Here is a 10,368-nt window from a genome sequence, read left to right as displayed (position 1 = left end):
TCTCTGAGACTGGAAATATGGGCTTCATGGTCAATTCATAGAGAAACAGAGAGAGTGGGCACATGAGGGATAGTGGGATTCCTCTACTCTTTATGTGGTCAAGTCATGGCGAATACAGGTTGAAAAGCTCTAATTTTGAACCATTGTCAGGAGGGTTGTTCAACTATTTAACAAATATGTTTGGACTCGTTTCACGTCCAGACAGAGAAAGAGGCGGTTGAGTTTCTCACCCTTGTTCAATGGACTCTCCTGATTCCCATGAGAGGTTGTCTAGAACTAGAGATCAGGATCAGTATAGATGGGGAAATATAATCATCAATACAACCCAAAGTAGTCGCTGAACAGCTTGGAAACAATGTATTGCAGAAAGATGAACAGAAGGAGAGAGACACAACAACCTGCTCTGAGCCATGGAGGTTGTTACGGTTACCATTATGATAATGCACACAAACAGGCCTACCCAGACAAACACAGGGACACACCTAAGGGGAGGTGTTTATATTTACTTTGTACAGCTACAGGTGGGCCGATTTCATTCTAGTAGGCTGTTGTTGCACCTGTACCAGTCTCTGCTCTGGTTCCTCCCTACACACAGGAAGCAGCCTCACACAGAGGTAGCCCGACTCCAGACTACTTTTGTAACAGGTATGAAACAACAACGCTCTTTTTAAATCTCTTTTTCTCTCTTTTTAGTTAATCACAACTTTGCTTTAAAATACGACTGTTTATTATTTAACTCTTGGGCCTACAATGTCCTCGCCCCGTGGAAATTGTACTAACACAATAACCCGGTTCCCGGGTACCAGTTGAACAAAAATAAAAAATGGAAGTATATATGGATAGTTCAGCACCTAAAATAAGTTTTTTTTTTTTTAATGCAGTGTAAATCGTTTCCTGGTCTCTCAGATATAGAATAGGCACTTCAGAACAAACTTCCCTTTGAAAATGTTTTGGGGTCTATGTTCCATGTAGTGAATCTAGTATTCAATGCATTTCTATTGGCTAATAGCAGTAATACCAAATTCAATGTTTCATACCCCAAAAAATATATATTTTTTTGATACTTGAAGGGGTCTTAAAATTCTAACTCAAATAGCTGAATAATCCTTGCTATGACCCTCTTAAAACAAGTCCATATTGTATGTTAGTTTAGAACCCCCCTCCCCAGCTTAGATAGGGCGTAGACTCTAGAGGGTTAATGGAGAGCCATGCAATTACTAAATACAACTTATTACACGGAAAATGCCTTAGTAGTCGAATGGCAACTCAAGCCAAAGTATTGTGAGTTGCATAATGAAAACATAATGTTGTGGTCTTGCACAGGGGATATTTAAAGCATTCAGCTTTACTTACGTCAAATCAACATCTATTCCACTTTGGTTCAACATAATTTAATTGAAATGACTTGGAAACAACGTTGATTCAGCAAGTGTCTTCCCATCGAGCGTCAATTCTTTCCACTGAGATGATGCACAGAATGCTGACAGAGCAGAAAAGACACTGTTTCATAAATATTGATCTTTCAAGCATGGCTCAAGCAAAGATAAGAGTTTCTGGTTATAAAACAGTCAAGCATGCCTTCCTGAAGTGATAAAGGCCAGGATTAAATCTGATCAGTCGTAGATTTGCGTTATAAGGGCTTGACATTTAAAGGTCCTTTTCAATTCTTCTAACATCACTTCTTTCCACTGAGAAACCTAAAAATATACTGAAAGTGTAAATTCTATACATTTTGTTGGTTTAACAACAGTTTGTCTTACTTCTATTTGTGCTTTAATACATTTTCACTAAGAAACTAAACCTAGAAACAGATTAGTGCTGTTGTCAACGTCTTGTTTTTAGATTTAAAGTGTTGAGACACAACAACTGAGTAAGGATAGAGTTTAAACTGACAACTACGATCTGATGACAACGACAACAATGGAAAACCTGAGACTGATCTAAGGTTTTTAATTACAGATCTACATGACTGTTTTTACAGACCTACATGACTGTTTTTACAGACCTACATGGCTGTTTTTACAGACCTACATGACTGTTTTTACAGACCTACATGACTGTTTTTACAGACCTACATGACTGTTTTTACAGATCTACATGACTGTTTTTACAGACCTACATGACTGTTTTTACAGACCTACATGACTGTTTTTACAGATCTACATGACTGTTTTTACAGATCTACATGACTGTTTTTACAGATCTACATGACTGTTTTTACAGACCTACATGACTGTTTTTACAGACCTACATGACTGTTTTTACAGATCTACATGACTGTTTTTACAGACCTACATGACTGATTTTACAGACCTACATGACTGTTTTTACAGACCTACATGACTGTTTTTACAGTCCTACATGACTGTTTTTACAGACCTACATGACTGTTTTTACAGACCTACATGACTGTTTTTACAGATCTGTTTTTACAGATCTACATGACTGTTTTTACAGATCTACATTACTGTTTTTACAGTCCTACATGACTGTTTTTACAGACCTACATGACTGTTTTTACAGACCTACATGACTGTTTTTACAGATCTGTTTTTACAGATCTACATGACTGTTTTTACAGACCTACATGACTGTTTTTACAGTCCTACATGACTGTTTTTACAGACCTACATGACTGTTTTTACAGACCTACATGACTGTTTTTACAGATCTGTTTTTACAGATCTACATGACTGTTTTTACAGATCTACATGACTGTTTTTACAGATCTACATGACTGTTTTTACAGTCCTACATGACTGTTTTTACAGACCTACATGACTGTTTTTACAGACCTACATGACTGTTTTTACAGATCTGTTTTTACAGACCTACATGACTGTTTTTACAGATCTACATGACTGTTTTTACAGATCTACATGACTGTTTTTACAGATCTACATGACTGTTTTTACAGATCTACATGACTGTTTTTAAAGATCTACATGACTGTTTTTACAGATCTACATGACTGTTTTTACAGTCCTACATGACTGTTTTTACAGACCTACATGACTGTTTTTACAGACCTACATGACTGTTTTTACAGATCTGTTTTTACAGATCTACATGACTGTTTTTACAGACCTACATGACTGTTTTTACAGACCTACATGACTGTTTTTACAGACCTACATGACTGTTTTTACAGATCTGTTTTTACAGATCTACATGACTGTTTTTACAGATCTACATGACTGTTTTTACAGATCTACATGACTGTTTTTACAGTCCTACATGACTGTTTTTACAGACCTACATGACTGTTTTTACAGACCTACATGACTGTTTTTACAGATCTGTTTTTACAGATCTACATGACTGTTTTTACAGATCTACATGACTGTTTTTACAGATCTACATGACTGTTTTTACAGTCCTACATGACTGTTTTTACAGACCTACATGACTGTTTTTACAGACCTACATGACTGTTTTTACAGATCTGTTTTTACAGACCTACATGACTGTTTTTACAGATCTACATGACTGTTTTTACAGATCTACATGACTGTTTTTACAGATCTACATGACTGTTTTTAAAGATCTACATGACTGTTTTTACAGATCTACATGACTGTTTTTACAGTCCTACATGACTGTTTTTACAGACCTACATGACTGTTTTTACAGACCTACATGACTGTTTTTACAGACCTACATGACTGTTTTTACAGATCTGTTTTTACAGATCTACATGACTGTTTTTACAGACCTACATGACTGTTTTTACAGACCTACATGACTGTTTTTACAGACCTACATGACTGTTTTTACAGATCTGTTTTTACAGATCTACATGACTGTTTTTACAGACCTACATGACTGTTTTTACAGACCTACATGACTGTTTTTACAGACCTACATGACTGTTTTTACAGATCTGTTTTTACAGATCTACATGACTGTTTTTACAGATCTACATGACTGTTTTTACAGACCTACATGACTGTTTTTACAGACCTACATGACTGTTTTTACAGACCTAAATGACTGTTTTTACAGATCTGTTTTTACAGATCTACATGACTGTTTTTACAGACCTACATGACTGTTTTTACAACAACAAAAAGGAGTTGTTGACAAGAGTGATAGGTTGACAAGAGTGATAAGAGTGATAGGTTGACAAGAGTGATAAGAGTGATAGGTTGACAAGAGTGATAGGAGTGATAGGTTGACAAGAGTGATAGGAGCGATAGGTTGACAAGAGTGATAGGAGTGATAGGTTGTTGATCAAAGCTCTGATCTGAATCTTCCATATCTGTGAACTTTAAGTTGTATTAAAGGTTAAAGACGCCCTCCAGAAGTTGTTTTACTGTTGAAAACCGATATCCTAAGTATAAATACAGTGAAATACGCATACTAAAGGGTAAAAACAAAATTGTTTTGAGCAAAATATTGTTTTTTTAGACAACTGCAAACAAAGAGTAGGTCATTCATGGAGTTGGTCTGATTGGAATCTGTGATGTCATCCTAGTTTGTTTGTGGTCCGAGAGCATCATGAAGTGTAGAGGGCGTCAGTCGATGACACCTAGACGCTGACAGAGCAGAAAAAGACACTGTTTAAAAAAAAAATGTGTTGTCTATTGATCTTTCCAAAGATGGCACAAGATATGAATAATACAGTTTTCACATAAACGATAGCAAAGTGACATTTTTCGAGAGTTTCTCGAAGAGATATCGATTCTCGAGAGGCAATACTGTTGTGTAAACTTGCAAAATTATCACAACTTGAAGCATTACCTCGGGAGGTCGCGCACGACACTCGCCCAACAGTTGGACCCCCCCCCCCGAGCAAGGCAATGAAAACACAATTGTCTCGTTGAACTCCAAGCCGAACTACGTAAGTCAACCTTTTTGAGATAGTAGATCATACAAAGAAAACTTTTTTTTTTGTAACATTGTGTGGTGGTTTTAGAGGTTGCACCACGGGCCCCAGGGTGGTGTGGGGGAAATTGTTTTCCAGGTTGCCCAGAGATTTTTCTGATCTGGTAGGCTTACCTAACCGGGTATAATTCTTGGTAAGACATAGTGTTAAAAGCAGCTATAAAACATGGTTTTACTATATGTGAGCTATGATGGGACCAGGGGAAGAACTCCTGGCCCTATGGAGAATGAAATCCTAAAAATCCTGTCAAACAAATCATGGGGTGAATCAGTCTAAACTATGATACTTTGTCTCTCTTTTCAACACTTCTGTGTCAATATTTTTTATTAATACAAATCAAAAGTCCTGGGGCAAAACGCCAGCTTGCCACATTTCCCGGTGGCAATGTGGATAGATGGAAAACGCCACACAATGCTACAAATGAAGAAACATAGCCTACAGTATATGTATGATCTACAACAGGGCTACCCAACCCTCTTCCTGGAGAGCTACTGTCCTGTTGGTTTTCAGTCCAACCCTCTTCCTGGAGATCTACTGTCCTGTAGGTTTTCAGTCCAACCCTCTTCCTGGAGATCTACAGTCCTGTTGGTTTTCAGTCCAACCCTCTTCCTGGAGATCTACTGTCCTGTTGGGTTTCAGTCCAACCCTCTTCCTGGAGAGCTACGGTCCTGTTGGTTTTCAGTCCAACCCTCTTCCTGGGGATCTACCGTCATGTTGGTTTTCAGTCCAACCCTCTTCCTGGAGATCTACTGTCCTGAAATAGTAGATCTCCAGGAAGAGGGTTGGACTGAAAACCCACAGGACAGTAGATCGCCAGGAAGAGTGTTGTTTAGCCCTGATATAAGGTATATACATTTTATTTTTGGAATGGTGGGAATGTGCTTCCACATAAAACAGCTCAACATCTCGTTCAATTATACTCACGTTTTCAGCCGCAATTTGCTTTAACTACATGATTTGCATGATATTGATCAAAAATAAGCATTGTTTCTTGTAATGTTGTAAGGTAAGCCTACTGTACGGAGCTAGGAGTTTAAGAATTTCACTTTACCCTGCAATTACATCTGCATGTGACTAATAAACTCATCTAATATAATCTGCATATTCCTATTAGCGGGTGAATCATTCATCTTTGATAGGCTAACGTTACTTGATGAAGACATGTTAGCTTTAGCTAGCAGTGACACTGTGTAACACTTTTGTCTGGAAGCTAAAATGTATTGAGTGTACAGATGAGAAAATAAACCCTTTAATTGTCTGCACATGCTTGTGAATTGTTGCGTAATATAGTAGATTCATGAAGAGTTGCTTGCTTAATGTTAGCTTGTAGCTAGCTTGTTGAATAGTTTGCAATGCCTCCTGGTTGGTGGGTACTGTGACATTTACAGTACTTTTCAGCTGCAAAGCAAGAACGTCAACCAAACCTTCTCTCGGCTTGTGACATACCCGTTACTAATGTGAATTGAAAAGTGTATGCACATATTATGCAAATTGAAATTGAATCTCGACAGATCTATTCAATTGAGAATAAGTGTTTCTGGGTAGAAACTCATTAAAGGTCATCAAGATTGCTTTCCTGACGTAATCAAGGCCAGCATTCAATCCGATCAGTTGTAGATCCGCATTAGAGGTTTTGACATTTAAAGAACATTTTCCATAGAGCCGATATATGCAGCTTTTACTGTGAATGTTTTCTCCATGAACACGGACAAATTGCCTTTAAAATGTGCATAGCTGACAAAGCATGATGGGATTGAATCCCAGCCATATCGATCTCATACTATTAATAAGTCCTCAATATTTATTGTAAAAAAATATATATATACAGTACATATTCTGTTTAATTAACTCTTTACTGCCTAACCGTACATGCAAATGGTTTAGTAACAGTTGTATTTCACATACATACATTATCGTCTAGTTAGAATTCACTTCACTTTGTTGCCTTGTTCACAATCAATTGCAGTAAAGCACTACTCAGTAAGGGTCAAATAACCCGATTCAACAAGTCCCTCTACAATAACTGCAATGTTGTTACACAATCTAAACCATTACCCTAACAATAGAATGCTTTAGAATGTTTTAAAATGCTTTAGAATGCTTTAGAATGTTTTAAAATGCTTTAGAATGCTTTAGAATGTTTTAAAATGCTTTAGAATGCTTTAGAATGTTTGTCCACAGAGGAACTGAAGGTTAAAAGGGGTGACAGAAGGGCCCAGGGCAGTACAGGGGGCTGGACCCACCGGTTCCAGCCCCCTGTGAACAACGCCGGTTCTATGCCAGTGAATACTGAGTGGGGTGGCAGAATGTTATCTTCAGTTTTTTTTAAGTGAACATGTCATAGAGTTGTAAACGAGGGGCCCTGAGTGATACAAGAAATACACCCTGTTTGGTTGGACAAAATACTTTCCCTCCTTTCATCCCTCTAGTCCAGTTGTCTCTGAATAGGTGACACGGAGCTGTGTGGAACAGGAGCTCAACTAGCCTGGAACCCAGATCTTGCCATTGGTGTGACAATGACCTTAGGAGTTCGGCAAGAAAGCACAAATAGATCCGAGACCAGGCTAGAGCTTGATGCTATGATTCTCTGTCCTGCTCGCTCCTTATCCGTGTGTTTGAGGGAAGTTTACTGTAGGGCATGGCCTGCTTTGCTATGGTTGTGTGCACTTTATTCACGTGTTGAGTCTGACGTGTTGTTTTTGTACACTGAAGGTGTAAGCTCCAGCAACAGGCCAGAGGCTACGATATATTACAGGTGAACTGTGCTGCCATTGGATGAAAAGGTTTTCAGCACAAACGTACAATATGGAAGGGCACCAACTTCACGTAATGTTACTGCATGCAAGGAAACGGTGTGTGTCCGTGTGTGTGTGTGTCTGTGTGCGTGTGTCCGTGTGTGTGTGTCCGTGTGTGTGTGTCCGTGTGTGTGTGTCCGTGTGTGTGTGTCCGTGTGTGTGTGTGTGTGTCCGTGTGTGTGTGTCGTGTGCACGTGTGTGCGTGCGTTTGTGTCCGTGTGTTGTGTGTGTGTCTCCGTGTGTGTGTGTCCGTGTGTGTGTCCGTGTGTGTGTGTCCGTGTGTGTGTGTCCGTGTGTGTGTGTCCGTGTGTGCCCGTGTGTGCGTGCGTTTGTGTCCGTGTGTTGTGTGTGTGTCTCCGTGTGTGCGTGCGTTTGTGTCCGTGTGTTGTGTGTGTGTGTGTCCGTGTGTGTCCGTGTGTGTGTGTGTGTGCGTGTGTGTCCGTGTGAGTGCGTGGATGCGTGAGTGTCTCCCTCCCTAGACAGGTGGCCTACAGTAACTAGATGTGCCTGTGTTTACAAGGACATCTGGGTTGCTTCAGCTGTAAATGCATTATCGTAAATTGACAATTATTCAAATAAATGAATGCCTGATTTGATCTAATTTGTAAAACTGCCGTCTTACCAACCCTACTGTGTGTGGTGTCTGACAGCAAAAGCATCTAATTAACATGAAAAGCAAAATGAAAAAGGAATTAACACTATTTGAGATACATATCAGACATTCTATACGGTACCCTGCTCTTCCTCTGCGGAAATACCCTGTTATGACTGCATAGAGTACGATGAATAGAACTCAAAGAGAACGTGTGAATCGTAATCTGACCAAAGTGTAACTTGATTCAATTAAACTGAAATGAAGACTTTTTACTGTAGGCCATATTTGATTGCTTGTGTTTTTTTCCACCAGCGTGCTGCAAGACTCATGCTTAGACTCCTAGCTTGTGTTTTTTTCCACCAGCGTGCTGCAAGACTCATGCCTAGACTCCTAGCTTGTGTTTTTCCACCAGCGTGCTGCAAGACTCATGCCTAGACTCCTAGCTTGTGTTTTTCCACCAGCGTGCTACAAGACTCATGCTCAGACTTCTAGCTTGTGTTTTTCCACCAGCGTGCTGCAAGACTCATGCTTAGACTCCTAGCTTGTGTTTTTCCACCAGCGTGCTGCAAGACTCATGCTTAGACTCCTAGCTTGTGTTTTTTCACCAGCGTGCTGCAAGACTCATGCTTAGACTCCTAGCTTGTGTTTTTTCCACCAGCGTGCTGCAAGACTCATGCCTAGACTCCTAGCTTGTGTTTTTTCCACCAGCGTGCTGCAAGACTCATGCCTAGACTCCTAGCTTGTGTTTTTTCCACCAGCGTGCTGCAAGACTCATGCCTAGACTCCTAGCTTGTGTTTTTTCCACCAGCGTGCTGCAAGACTCATGCTTAGACTCCTAGCTTGTGTTTTTTCCACCAGCGTGCTGCAAGACTCATGCCTAGACTTCTAGCTTGTGTTTTTTCCACCAGCGTGCTGCAAGACTCATGCCTAGACTCCTAGCTTGTGTTTTTCCAAATACAGCTGTTTTTATAGATTTCGATTAATACCATTTTTTACTTGGTCATCGAAATCTGAGTAAAAAACAACAACAACAAAAAGGTACCACACAACTATTAACATTTGGAGGGAACATAACACTCAGATCTTTGATGCTGATATGAGATAAACATCCACATGAGACAAGATACAATTATCCTTATTAAATGCATTAATAAGGTAGCTATATAAAACATTACTAGGGAGTCAGCCTGTTAACATCCACAGGAAACAAAATAGAATTATCCTTATTAAACACATTAAACATGAAAGGGTTTAAGGCCGGTACCTGTAGAAAATATTACCAGAGAGTCGGCCTGTTAACATATTTGAAGGGGGCCATTGTGAGTTTCTTGACAAACTTTCCTTGTTGGAGAAACACTGACCATATTGTCCTGGGGAGGCGAAAGTCTTAATTAAGTTTAACTGAGGTTGAATTCCAAATGGCAACCCTTTAACTATATACTGCTGTACCCATAGGGCTCTGGTCTAAAGTAGTGCACTATATAGGGAATAGGGTGCCAGTTGGGACGTATAAAGGGGTCATGTGATATACTTAGGACTGGTCACCACGTATTGTCGCTAGGGGCTAAGAGCCTCTGGTTTTGGTGCACTGTGTCTACACTGCACACCAGTGGTCTGAAGCATTAAGAGCCTTATCGTCATAAAGTAGGTCTTAAATCAAGACGTCAGTTGTGTTAATTAACACAATTAGTATTGTGTGGTTTATTTTCAGTTTGAACATCTTAAAACATGCTTCCTTTTAGGCTAAATTAGCAATAATACATACTGTGTTAGTGCTGTAATCCTGAGTTTTATGACCAGTGAAATGTCATTAAAGTGAGGGTTATTCTACAGTATAACATAGACAGATTAATAGTAGGAGGATTTACTTTCACGTGAAAGCAGTTGTGGTAATGTGGAGATGATTCACAGACATACAGTAGGGCTTTCCATTCAAGAATATATATATATTTTTTTACAATACAAAACATCCACATACAAACGACACCATACGGACACACACAAACACCCACAACGTCAGCCCAGTCCAGACCATCACATTCAACAATATATTATTCTCTGAATAACAACACAAACATCCACAACGTCAG

General features: G+C 39.4%; 1 protein-coding gene across 2 annotated transcripts in view; it reads left to right on the top strand.

Annotated features, from left to right (window-relative positions):
* Positions 1-505: 505 nt before the first annotated feature.
* Positions 506-10,368, top strand: part of LOC112224684 (inward rectifier potassium channel 16) — a 21,806-nt gene continuing 11,943 nt past the window's right edge. For both annotated transcript variants that reach the window (XR_006079868.1, XM_024388381.2), the window contains exon 1: positions 506-645. The gene's annotated coding sequence lies outside the window, so the exon portion shown is untranslated. The remainder of the gene's footprint in view (positions 646-10,368) is intronic.

The sequence above is a fragment of the Oncorhynchus tshawytscha genome, linkage group LG25 (assembly GCF_018296145.1).
Source record: "Oncorhynchus tshawytscha isolate Ot180627B linkage group LG25, Otsh_v2.0, whole genome shotgun sequence".
NCBI lineage: Eukaryota > Metazoa > Chordata > Actinopteri > Salmoniformes > Salmonidae > Oncorhynchus > Oncorhynchus tshawytscha.
Note: the sequence above shows the minus strand (reverse complement) of the source record. Positions and strands in the feature narration are given on the sequence as shown.